General features: G+C 42.5%; 1 protein-coding gene across 1 annotated transcript in view; it reads left to right on the top strand.

Moving 5' to 3' along the window:
• acbd4 (acyl-CoA binding domain containing 4) overlaps nt 1-13,965 on the top strand; it is a 245,714-nt gene that overhangs the window by 208,334 nt on the left and 23,415 nt on the right. Inside the window, exons 19-20 of the mRNA XM_073071607.1 lie at nt 3,956-4,256; nt 5,833-5,952. The gene's annotated coding sequence lies outside the window, so the exon portion shown is untranslated. The remainder of the gene's footprint in view (nt 1-3,955; nt 4,257-5,832; nt 5,953-13,965) is intronic.

The raw sequence follows: 13,965 nt of genomic DNA, 5'->3' as shown, positions 1-13,965 counted from the left end.
AAGTTGTTGACCTTAATTATTTATAATCTGGAACATACGCTGACCAGTAAAAAGTAAAAAGCAAGGAATTAGTTCAAATTGCAGAGAGGAAAGAGACAAGCCAGAAAATCAAATCAATTTGCTTAATGTGGCAATATAAATGTTTGAGTGGACAAAATTCATTTATTTTAATATCTATTCTGTAGTTCCACATAACTATATAATATGGATGGTGTGCTGGCATTAATATGTTACAGTAAACTCTATGCTTCCTTCTGACAATTCACACTTTAAAGAAATGACTTGGAGTCATTCACTTTTGATTTACCTCAGCTTCTACTACTTTTGTTTATAGAACTTGGCAGATATTCCACTCTGGACCTTGACCCTTCAATTTAGTTTCATGTAAAAAAAATATCCAGGGTGGTTGCCGAGGAAAGCCTTTGTAAAAGAGCTCCGCAGTTGTAAAATCATTCCATCTGCTACAGCTATATTTGGAACTCCTTTGACATTTGCTCTTAAGATGTTTGAATATTTTGCAGAAGAGCAGTTTTCAGCATTGCTATATCATCAGGACTTATGGCAGGCACAAGTCAAAACACACGTCATGTTCAAGAGGAAAGCCTGCAGCTAAAAATAAGTTACCACAAAACGCAGAGCAATCTTGTAGCCACTTGTTTATACTGGATGAAAAAGTGGATATGTTTATTAAATTGTTTTGGGACCTGGCATTTTTTAATTTGCAATTAAGCAATCAGAATTCCTTGTAAGTTTTTTTTTAAATCAGTAAGACAAGAAAATTACATTCAAGTATCATGCCTTACTCGATGCCATTTAATTATCAAAGTTTGGGCACTGTTTTTAAATAAACAAACATGCATGATTCCACACATACCAATTTAAAGTAGTAATCACTTGGTATTGTCAGGATTGTGTGAGTTAAAGGAGAAATGGCATTTATGTTCTTCACATGCATTTGAGTGGGGAGATTACCACAATCTAGAACTTTGATCATGAAGCAATGTTTTTTCCAGGCAATGTGACTGAAAATTTACTTGTGAAATGATAATGATCATATCTGTCGAGTCTAACTCCTATTGGAGTGATGCCAGAGAAATTAGACTGATTTGTTCCAAGGAGTGTTTACTATTGAAATCAAATCCTTAGAAAGAAATTATATCAGAAGATGTAGCGTCCTTGTGGGTAGAATTAAGAACCTAAAAGAGTAAGAAGACTCTCATGGGAGTTCTATACAGGCCTCCGAACAGCAGCCAGAATGTGGTATACAAACTACAAAGGCTGGTAGAAAAAGCATGTAAAAAGGGCAGTGTCATGATAGTCATGAGGGATTTCAGTATGCAGGTAGATTGGGAAAATCAGGTTGGTGCTGGATCCCAAGAGAAGGAATTTGTGGAATGCCTATGAGGTGGCTTTTCAAAGCAGCTTGTGGTTGGGTCCACTCGGGGAAAGGCAATTCTGGATTGTGTGTTGTGTAATGAACCAGATTTGATTAGGGACCTTAAGGTAAAGAAACCCTTAAGAGGCAGTGATCATCATATGATAGCATTCACCCTGCATTTTGAGAGGGAGAAGATGAAGTCAGATGTATCAATATTACAATGGAGTAAAGAGAATTACAGAGGAACAAGTTTTACTAAATCACTTTACAACAGTAAGTATCTTCAAGGTACATGTGGAAGGGTACTACTATGATACATCATGAAAGATAACATGGCTGACAAGGCAAGTTAAAGACAGCATAAAACCAAAAGAGAGGGTATATTATATAGTAAAATTAGTGGGAAGTTAGAGGATTGGGAAGCTTTTAAAAACCAACAGAAGGCAACTAAAAAAGCCATAAGGAGAGAAAAGATGAAATATGAAGGTAAGCTAGCCAATAATATAAAAGAGGAAACAAGAAGTTCTTTTTCAGATCTCTCTCTCTCTCTCTCTCTATATATATATATATATATATATATATATATAGATAGTAAAAGAGAAGCGAGAGGAGAGGAGATATCAGACCGCTGGAAAATTACATTGGAGAGGTCATAATGAGAGACAAAGAAATGGCGGATCAACTTTATAAGTATTTTGCGTCAGTCTTCTCTGTTGAAGACAGAAACAGTGTGCCAGAAATTCGAGAGCGTCAGGGGGCAGAAGTGAGTGTAGTTGTTATTGCTAAGGAGAAGGTGCTTGGGAAGTTGAAAGGTTTGAAGGTATTTAGTTCACCCAGACCAGATGAACTACACCCCTGGGTTCTGAAAGAGGTAGCTGAAGAGATTGTGGAGACACTAGTAATGATCTTTCAAGAATCACTAGATTCTAAAATGGTTCCGGAGGACTGGAAAATTGCAAATGTCACTCCACTCTTTTAAGAGGGGAGGGAGGCAGAAGAAAGGAAATTATAGGACAGTTAGCCTGACTTCAGTGGTCGGGAAGATGTTGGAGTCCATTATTAAGGATGAAGTTTCACTGTACTTGGAGACCTGCATTACAAATAGGCCAGTCAGCATGGTTTCCTTGAGGGGAAATCATGCCTGACAAATCTGTTGGAATTCTTTGAGGAAATAACAGGTAGTAGAGACAAAGGAGAATCAGTGGATGTTGTGTACTGTGTTTTCAGAAGGCCTTTGACAAGTTGCTGCACATGAGGCTGCTTAACAAGATAAGAGCCCATGGTATTACAGGAAAGATTCCAGTATGGATAGAAGACTGGCTGACTGGCCTGAGGCAAAGAGTGGGAATAAAGGGGGCCTTTACTGGTTGGCTGCCGGTGACTAGAGTTGTTCCACAGGGGTTGGTGTCGGGACCAACTTTATGTTATATATCAATGATTTGGATGACAGCTGATACAAAGAAAGGTGAAGGACAGGTAGTGTTGAGGAAGCAGGGAGTCTGTAGAAGGACTTGGACAGATTGGGAGAAAGGGTAAAGAAGGGACAGATGGAATATAGTAAAGGGAAGTGTATGGTCATGCATTTTGGTTGAAGAAATAAAGGTGGAGACTATTTTCTAAACAGGGAGGAAATTCAAAAATCAGAGGTGCAGAGGGACTTGGGAGTCCTTTTGCAGAATTCCCTAAAGGTTAACTTGCAGGTTGAGTCAGTGGTAAGGAAGGCAAATACAATGTTCGCATTCATTTTAAGAAGTCAAGAATACAAAAGCAAGGATGTAGTGCTGAGGCTTTATAAGGCATTGTTCAGACTGCACTTGGAGTATTGTGAGCAGTTTTGGGCCCCGTATCTAAGAAAAGATGTGCTGGTATTGGAGAAGGTCCAGAGGAGATTTGTGAGAATGACTCCAGGAATGAGAAGTGTTTGATGGCTCTGGGCTTGTACTCACTGGAGTTTAGAAGAATGAAGGGGAATCTCATTGAAACCTATCGAATATTGAAGGGCCTAAATAGAATGGATGTGGAGAGGATGTTGCCTATAATGGGTTAATTTAGAACCAGAGGGCACAGCCTCCGTCCATTTAGAACAGAGATGAAGAGGAATTTCTGTAGCCAGAGAGTAGTGAATCTGTGGAATTCATTGCCACAGACAGCTGTGTAGGCCAAGTCATAGAGTACATCTAAAGCAGAGGTTGATATGTTCTTAATTAGTCAGGGTGTCAAAGGTTATGGGGTGAAGGCAGGAGAATGGGGTTGAGAGGGATAATAAGTCAGCCATGATGGAATAGACAAGCAGACTCAATGGGCTAAATGGCCTAATTCTACTCCTATGTCTTATTGCTTAAATAGTGTTGCTTTGCACTATGAGCTCACAAAGCCAAAAACCTTAAAATAATTCAGCCCTACTGTGGTGATATCACGTGCAATGATGTCCCAGTACATGATTGGACAGAGCACTGAGCATGCACGGGATTGCTAGAATGTTCCAGCACATGGCTGGGTTAAGACATGTTTGTTTATTACTGTAAATAAAGGTTCTCTAATTCTTCCAGAATATGATTCTTCATTGTTAACCCACAGTATGTTTAAACAGAAGTAACATAACATGGTGTCAGAAGTGGTTCTGGAAGAATAATATGGGAGTATCGAGAATCGAAGATAATTGGAAAAAAAAGAAGAAAAGTAAGTTTGAACTGTGAACGGTAAAATGGAAGGTTTACAACCCCCATCAAAACTTAAGCTGACTGGCAATGTAGCTGAGAACTGGAGGATATTCAAGCAACAGTTTGAACAGTACTTATCGGCGATCGATTATGAAGAAAAATTGGAAAAAACCAAAGCTGCGCTTCTGCTCCATATAATCAGGAATGACGCAGTAGAGGTATATAATAATTTTGTCTTTGAAGATGGAGATAATTTCAATTTAAAGTCAATAATGGACAGATTTGAAGTATTTTGTATACCTAAGCGTAATTTAACGTATGAGTGATATAAATTCTTCACATATGTGCAGCGGGCTGCTGAAACAATTGATCAGTATGTTACTGAGTTAAGAAAGTGTAGTAGAACATGCGAGTTTGGATTGCTCATGGACTCTCTCATTAAAGATAGACTTGTTTGTGGCGTTTGAGATAATGCTCTGAGAGAAAGGCTGTTGAGAGAGCAAGATTTAAATTTTGAAAAAGCTTTGGCACTTTGCAAAGCTTCTGAGACTGTGACGTTGCAGGCTGAAGTGCTTTTTGTCGAAAACTGCAATGTAAACGCTGTAAAAAAAGTGTGAATATATAATACGTCGACAAAACTGACAGAGAACAAGACGGCATTTGAAAGAAAAAGGTCATGTGATCGCTGTGCGCGGGAACATCGTCCAAATCAGTGTCCCACATATGGCAAAATTTGCTATAACTGTGGTAAGATTAATCATTTTTCACACTGTTGTAGAAGTAGAAAGAAGGAAAATGAAATGAAACACGTAAATGAAGATGACAATAAGGAATTTTATATAGATGTGCTTTATGAAAATGCTGACATGGAGAATATAAAAGCAGTAGCTGCAGTGTCTGAGACGACCAAACAGGAGGCAATTGATGATGTGAAAAAGCAATGGCAGGAGGAGGTTGCTTCAATGCTAGCGATAATGAAAGAGACACTGGGAGAATATGAGATTCAGTCTAATCACCGGCTAGAGCAAGAATGTTCACAGTGGGCACAGTATAAGGAAAAAGTGAAAGCACAAGTGAAGGAATTGAGAAGTTTTATTGAAATGATGAAGTCTCAGCATAAAAAAAGAGATTACACAGTTAATGAATGAATTAGATGAAGAAAAGAAGATTCGTATTTCATTACAAATGGAAGTGGAAGGAATGAGGAAAGATACAGTCCAAACAGAAGCAGGGAAGCAGGTTGCTGAGGAGGATAGTGTGAACTGCTTACCTGAAATTCCAGATTCTAACCAGGAGGCATGTGAGAGTATACCAAAAAGTTTAGTTGTGATACATAAAGGAAAGCTTAAAGCAGAAAAGAAGAATTAAAAGAAGAAGCACAAGAAGAGATACAAAATGCAGAGATAGAAGACAAGCCTGGCAGATCAGGTTGGTCTACTTCCAGAGGGAAATAAAAGAATATCTTAAGCCAATACCATATATATATGACTAATACAGAACAAAATCAAGTTACCTGAGGTTGTATAATTCAATATTAAGTCCAAAGGCTGCAATGTGCCCAGCTGGAAGATAAGTTTCTGTTCCTCAAGCTTACATTGGACATCATTGTAATAGTGCAGGACATTTAAATGTCTGACTGTTTAATGTGCAGGAATCCTAGAAGTGAGTCAGAGACAAACCGATGTTCACACATTTATCATATAATTCTAAGCTCACTGTGAGAGCTTTCTGTATGCTGATGAAAATTAAACTCTTGTTTAAAGGAAAGGTAATTATTGGAAATTTCTTCCATAGGTTCTCCACATTGGATGCAGTAACTTCTTTCTGCAGATCACAAGAGGTCAGTTCATGTTTGCTTGCAGGACTCCAGCTAATTTTTGGCCAAAGTTATTGCCAAGAAAGAAAATCCACAAGGTATTTCCTGCTTAACCTTAATTTTGTCAAAATAAGGACTTACTTAATTTGAAATTACCTTTGGAGTGCTTGCTAGTGATAAATTTCATAGGGGTTTGTTTTCCTTTCACAATATGGTTTATTGATTAACCTGTAAATTGAAGGTTTGATTTGTAGTGACCTTGGTTCATTCCCTGGCCTGTGTTAAATCAGTAGTTGAAACCAGTGTGACAGTCAAGAGGATGTAATGGGCTGCATTTTCCCAGGGGATGATGTTACTAGTCAGTATTCCCTGCTGGAAATATGCCAATATATGTGTATCAAGTGAGAGCAACACGTGCTTTATTTGCAACATCTCAACATTAAGAATACATACCGATAATCATTGTAAAGAAATCCCGAGACACCAGCACCCTGGCAGGCATGGAAGAAAGTTCCATTAGAACATCAGTATGAGATCTTATGGAATAATATCTCTAGGTGAAAATATTTACAAAAGTCACATTTAAAAACTATCCTACCCAAAGGTTCCCTAGACCATAGGAGAATAAGGGGATATTTGACGGAGGTATACAGAATTATGAGTGGTATAGATAGGATAAATGCAAGCAGTTTTTTTTCCCTCTGAGGCTGAGTGAGACTAGATCTAGAGGTCATGGGTTTAGGGTGAAAGGTGAAATATTTAAGGGGAACATGAGGGGGAACTTCTTCACCCAGAGGGTGGTAGGAGTGTGGAACAAGATGCCAGCAGAAGTGGTGGATGCGGGTTCGATTTCAACATTTAAGAAAATTTGGATAGGTACATGGAATTGGTGGGTATGAAGGGCTATGGTCCGGGTGCATGTTGATGGGACTGAGAAAAATAATAGTTGGGCATGCACTAGATGGGCCGAAAGGTCTGTTTCTGTGCTGTAGTGTTCTATGACTCTATGACTCTACAAAGATTAAAGGAATGCAGTTGTGACTACAAATGCCATGTATTTTTATAATGCTTATCACAAAATTGGTTTAACTTACATTTTCTGCCTGAGCTACAGTTGCCAGGTTGTTTTGTAAGCCCATTATTCTGCAGATCTGGTGCAGGTATGCACTATTATTTTGCAAGCACCCATCAAGCATAATGATGCGGTGATATGAAGTGAAAAATGGCTTCATAAATGGGATAAGGCATGTGTTAGAGAGTGCTGTATCAATTAGTCCTCCAAACCTATGGGTAAATCAGAGTAATTTGCTCTCAGTCCCCTGAGGAATTATAAATGCACTTTAAATATTCAAGGTATGTGAATGCCAATGATGATTGAGTAGTCTGAACTAACTAATATTGGGCATTAGTCTTAGGTCCTCAGTTCTTCCTCCTAGATATATTTAGTGAAATTATTATTTTCCTTTGCAGAAAGTAGTGTTTATGCTGGGCTTTGTCTCAGCAAGCAATGGATGGTATTCAGTCACCTTATGCTGGCAGAGAATTTACAACATCAGGACAATGCTGTTGTTATTTCTTATCAGCATACCCAGTATGTGAGGCAGCACAATGACCAGGAACTCTGCCATGGACAGTCTGTGAAAGGAGGACGGCTGGGCATGGGCTAGCAACCCCATCCGGTAAAAACCCAGTGCTACAGAAATGCGAACAGAAGCTCCAAAGTCCTCATCTCTGGGAGAGGAAGGATTTTTGACACCAAGATGGCAGACTATACCTGGGGACAACTTGAAAGACTGGCCAGGACAAAGGACTCTGGCAAGCTGTTGTTAGCAGCCTATGTATCAGGAAATGTAGAGGAAGCTTGACCGAAACACAGAGCAACAGAGACAATTTAGCAGTGAGCGATCACTTTAATGATAGAATGTAAAATAACAAGCCATGAGGGGCCACAAAACAAGAGAGAATGGATAATTAACTCAACAAAGCAACAAGGTAACTAAAGGCTAGGAGCAATTGGTGGAGACTGGCTGGTTCAGTGGGTGAACAATGACGAGATGAGAGCTGGGTTTGAAATGGCTGCAGGTGATGAGTTGTAAGTGAGTGGTAGGTGACTCTTGTTAGCTGGGTGGAGATTGTGAAGTGCCTGCCTATGCAGGTCCGATAGGACCTCCCCTCCTATGGCTGGTACCTAACAGCCCAGGACTATCCGGATGGGTCCGGTCAAGCTCCTCGATGAGCAGCGGATCCACAATGAAACTGGAAGACACCCAAGACCTCTCTTCCAGGCTGTAATCTTCCCAGTCAGCCGGTTACTGCCACACCCCATCCACAATGATGTGAATAGACAATAGACAATAGGTGCAGAAGTAGACCATTCGGCCCTTCGAGCCTGCACTGCCATTTTGAGATCATGGCTGATCAACTACTATCAATACCCGGTTCCTGCCTTATCCCCATATCCCTTGATTCCCCTATCCATAGGATACCTATCTAGCTCCTTCTTGAAAGCATCCAGAGAATTGGCCTCCACTACCTTCCGAGGCAGTGCATTCCAGACCCCCACAACTCTCTGGGAGAAGAAGTTTTTCCTTAACTCTGTCCTAAATGACCTACCTCTTATTCTCAAACCATGCCCTCTGGTACTGGACTCTCCCAGTATCTGGAACATATTTCCTGCCTCTATCTTGTCCAATCCCTTAATAATCTTATATGTTTCAATCAGATCCCCTCTCAATCTCCTTAATTCCAGCGTGTACAAGCCCAGTCTCTCTAACCTCTCTGCGTAAAACAGTCCTGACATCCCAGGAATTAACCTTGTGAATCTACGCTGCACTTCCTCTACAGCCAGGATGTCCTTCCTTAACCCTGGAGACCAAAACTGTACACAATACTCCAGGTGTGGTCTCACCGGGGCTCTGTAGAAATGCAAGAGGATTTCCTTGCTCTTGTACTCAATTCCCTTTGTAATAAAGGCCAACATTCCATTAGCCTTCTTCACTGCCTGCTGCACTTGCTCATTCACCTTCAGTGACTGATGAACAAGGACTCCGAGATCTCTTTGTATTTCTCCCTTACCCAACTCTACACCGTACAGATAATAATTTGCCTTCCTGTTCTTACTCCCAAAGTGGATAACCTCACACTTATTCACATTAAACGTCATCTGCCAAGTACCTGCCCACTCACCCAGCCTATCTAAGTCACCCTGAATTCTCCTAACACCCTCATCACATGTCACACTGCCACCCAGCTTAGTATCATCAGCAAATTTGCTGATGTTATTTTCAATGCCTTCATCCAAATCGTTGACGTAAATCGTAAACAGCTGTGGTCCCAATACCGAGCCCTGTGGCACCCCACTAGTCACCACCTGCCATTCCGAGAAACACCCATTCACCGCTACCTTTTGCTTTCTATCTGCCAACCAGTTTTCTATCCAAGCCAATGTCTTCCCCCCGATGCCCTGAGCTTTGATTTTACCCACCAATCTTCTATGTGGGACCTTATCAAATGCCTTCTGAAAATCGAGGTACACTACATCCACTGGATCTCCCCCATCTAACTTCCTGGTTACATCCTCGAAAAATTCCAACAGATTAGTCAAGCATGATTTACCCTTGGTAAATCCATGCTGGTTCGGCCCAATCCTATCACTGCTATCTAGATATGCCACTATTTCATCCTTAATAATGAACTCTAGCATCTTCCCCACCACCGATGTCAGGCTGACAGGTCGATAGTTCTCTGTTTTATCCCTCCCTCCTTTCTTAAAAAGTGGGATAACATTAGCCATTCTCCAATCCTCAGGAACTGATCCTGAATCTAAGGAACATTGGAAAATGATTACCAATGCATCTGCAATTTCCAGGGCCACCTCCTTTAGTACCCTAGGATGCAGACCATCTGGACCTGGGGATTTGTCAGCCTTCAGTCCCATCAGTCTTCTCATCACCGTTTCCTTCCGAATGTCAATCTGTTTCATTTCCTCTGTTACCCTATGTCCTTGGCCCATCCATACATCTGGGAGATTGCTTGTGTCTTCCTTAGTGAAAACAGATCTAAAGTACTCATTAAATTCTTCTGCCATTTCTCTGTTTCCCATAACAATTTCACCCACCACCACCAGTGAACGATATACATACTAGGTCCCAGAGGTGCAGGCTCAGGTGTGTTGAGTAGTCCATGGACAACAGGCTTGAGGCAGGACCCATGCAAGGCAGTTATCCTGATGGGCGATGGCAGCTGGAGACAGTATGTGATTGGTGATCTTAAAGGGACCAATGAACCAGGGCGTGAGCTAGTGGAAGTTGATGTGCAGGAGCAGATCTTGGATAGATAGCCAGATACAGTCCTCAGGCCGAATTAGTCTGGCTGGATACCGTCGGCAATCAGGCTGGCAGCAGTAGGCACTATTGGCAGTTAGGATAGTCCTCCGTGCCCTCTTTTAAGCATTCTGGCAGCAGCAAACCAGGGCATTTGGCAGACGGGACTTCCTCCATGGGGAGCAACGAGGGTTGGTAGCCATGAAACAATTCAAAGGGTGACATACTTGTGGCAGAGGAAGTGTGTAGATTGTGGGACAGCTCAGCCCAGAGCAGATTCTTCTTCCATGTGGAAGGGTTAGAGGTGGTGAAGCATCGCAGAAAATTCTCCACTGAGATGAGGTGTGGAGGAGGAACCAGAAGGCTCATCAGAAGCAGGAGATGAATTGTGGGCCCCAGTCCAATGCAATGTCGTGGGGGAACCGTGCAGGTGAACTACATGTTGGAGAAGAAGGTTTGCTGTCTCAGCAGCTGATGGACGTTTGGGGAGGACAATGAAGTGAGCCACCTTGGAGAACTGTTCCACCACCATGGCCCCATCGAAAGGTGGCAAACCCGTGATGAAATATATGACGACGTGAGACCATGGGCATGAGGGACCAGTAGGGGCCACAGGACCCCCTGAGGGCCACTGCTTGAAGGAATTGGACTGGGCACATTGGGAGGAGGCAGCAACGAACTCACGTACATCTGTGATCATGCTGGGCCACTAGAACCAGTGTTGTAGGAAAATCCAGGGTCTGCCATGCACCTGGATGGCTGGAGAGGGGTTAGGAATGGGCCCACTGGAGTGCACGGTCACCAGCATATACATCTGGTTGGCAGGTGTGTCGACCAGGGCAGGCTCATGCTGTAGGGCCTGGCAGATCCCAGACGATCAGGGCAAGGATCCATAAATATGGAATGATAAGTCTCCAATGTCGATCTCCATTTCAGCTGGGTCAAACTGTCGTGACAGGGCCTCTGCCTTAGTGTTCTTGGATCCGGGTCAGTAGAGATGGTGAAGTTGAATTGCTTGAAGAAGGCGGCCCAATGAGCCTGACGTGGGTTGAATTGGCGGGTTTGTTGTATGGATATGAGGGTCTGGTGGGTCTGGTTCCTCCAGGGACCACTTAATGACAAGTAGCTCCCTATCTCCTATTCATAACGGCACTGAGTAGAGTAGAACTTGCGTGAGACGAAAGGACAACGTTATGTCTTCCTGTCTGGCCCTCGCTGGGAGAGTATAACCTTAGTGCTCACATCAGGTGCATCCACCTCTACCACAAAAAGTCCAGAGGGTTTGGATGGTGGAAAATGGGAGTGGTGGTGAATCATCTCTTGAGCTCCTCGAAAGCATGGTCTGTGGCAGCAGACCAAGTTATCCGTGAGGTATGTGATTTGGAGAGGGAGGTGAGAGAAGTAGCAATTTCACTGTATCCCTTGATGAAACAGTGGTAGAAGCCCAAGAAGTACCATAGCTGTTTGAGGGAGCACGGTCAGGGCCATTCAATGACGGTGAGCACTTTCTCTGGGTCAGTAGTGATGTCTTGGGATGAAAGAACATAACCCAGGAAGGAAATGGAATTTCTTTCATTTGCATTTCTTTCATTATGGGGCTGGAACAAGGGCCTGAGAGAGCTTACAAAATAGAAGGCCTCTCATCTCTATCTTACCTAACGGTGCCGCAGTGGACATTTGCGTGAGTGATCGGCTGCTCCACTGTAAGTGCACCAATTGTTTTGCCATAGATGCTCACACTCTTGGGAGGGTAAGGGAGTGGCCCCTCACTGCATGGATTCTGGAGGTGTTGCAGACTGAAATGGTATTAGGAATGGAACTGGTGTTCTGTCTGATGATCTGGAGGACCATTCCATAAGATGCTAGACAATATGGAGAGCCAGAGTGATGAGGCTTTTGAGATCTGTGGGCATGTCACGGGTAGACAGCTTGTCTTTCAATACAAGTTTTAGAGTCTAGAAACCAAGCTTTTATAACTCTGGGCCCAAAATCTTTTCTAACACAATACCAATATTCAAAATTGTTGTTGTTTACATTCAATGATCGTCTTTCCTCTTCCCTGAAGATACATGCAGTGCAGCAGGAATATAATCTTAGAGGCTGTAGCAAAGAGGGACGGGCTCTGTCAGCAGATTACATTCACACTAAAGGTAAAACAACGAATGCTAACTGTAAACCTGAAACGCTAATCTTGCTTCTCTCCCTACAGATCTACATCTGGAGTTTTTTTTTGCTCCATCTCCAAAGCTTGTTAACTTGGAGTATAAGCAAAAGAGGAGAGTGAGCTAGAAATATATTAAATAGTGTTATCCCGGGGTCTCAAAGCCTTATCGGTGTGTCTGGACATACTATAGACTGGTTGGAAAGGAGGGTCTAAAGATGTTCCTGCTTTCTTTCTGACAATGTAATAATGACCAGAATGCTCATTCTGTGACACAGCTAGTAGAGCTATCTCCTCACAACTCCAATGACTCAGGTTCAATCCTGATCTTTGCAGTGATGTGTGGATTTTCCTTGTGACTCTGTGCAATTCCTCGGGCTGCTCCAGTTCCCTCTCACGTCCCACAGATGACCACATTGGGAGGTTAATTACACACCCTACTGAAATTTGCAGGCTTATGTGTAGAATCTGGGAGGTGGAACAGTTTCAAAGGAACATTTAATGTCAGAGAAATGTATACAATATACATCCTGAAATGATTTTTCTTCACAACCATCCATGAAAACAGAGGAGTGCCCCCAAAGGATGAATGACAGTTAAATGTTAGAATCCCAAAGTCCCCCCAGCTCCCCTCCCTCATACGTGTAAGCGGCAGCAAGCAACGACCCCCCTCCCCCCACCAGCAAAAAAAGCATTGGTACTGCCACTGAGCACTCAATCGTGCAGCAAAAGCAACAACAAAGACACAGACTTGCAGTTACTCCAAAGACTACGCATTCACCCGGTAGTCGACATACCACAGGTTCTCTCTCTCCCTAATAAGGGAGAAAGAGATGTCTGCTTTTCACAACGAGAGGGGAGACAAAGCAAACAGCTTGTTGCGTCGCTTTTTCTGAACTCTGTGCCCAAAGATCTCAGGTCTCTGGGCACACAGCCAAAGATCTTCCAGCCCCCGCAACACACCGGTCTGTTGGGACACCGACCTTCGATCCGCCCGTCTTCAGAGTCACGAGATTCTGGGCTTCCAAGGGTGAGCCGAACTCTTAGGCTGCATCCTTGGCTTGTCAGATAATGGCCAGTCATGAGACCCCGAGAGTGGGTCCCATTCCCACAAAGAATCATAGTCAGTGTGTAAGTCTAGGTCAGGGTCTTCAAAGGAACCCTGAAATGGAAAAATAGAGATATTGAAGACGGAAATAGAGCTGTTTCCAAAGATGCAAACAAAGGAGTCGCCATTTAGTGCCAATGGGAATGCTAATGGGCATGTGGAAAATAAAATAGGTTAGGGTAGCATTAGTATAAATATGGGTGCTTGATTATTGACATTGACATGTAGGGACAAAGAGCCTGTTTCCATGCTAGGTCCCTCTGTAATTCTGTGATTCTAAACAACCATCTCTTTTGATATAAATTATGATGTATCCAATTCAACTTCACTCTTTCAGATACTGACATGGTCTGATATCTGTAAATGTGTTAACGTAGGCTTGAAATAACTTCAGTCCAAAAGGAGGTGATAGGTTTTATTGAAATCTTACTGGTCCTCCGTAAGATAATCATATCAGCCACTTTATCAAGCTCTTTGTGGCCCTGCAATTACTTTGCCCTTAAAATACTCTCAATTCTAA

The sequence above is a fragment of the Hemitrygon akajei genome, chromosome 18 (genome assembly GCF_048418815.1).
Source record: "Hemitrygon akajei chromosome 18, sHemAka1.3, whole genome shotgun sequence".
Classification (NCBI taxonomy): Eukaryota; Metazoa; Chordata; class Chondrichthyes; order Myliobatiformes; family Dasyatidae; genus Hemitrygon; species Hemitrygon akajei.
Note: the sequence above shows the minus strand (reverse complement) of the source record. Positions and strands in the feature narration are given on the sequence as shown.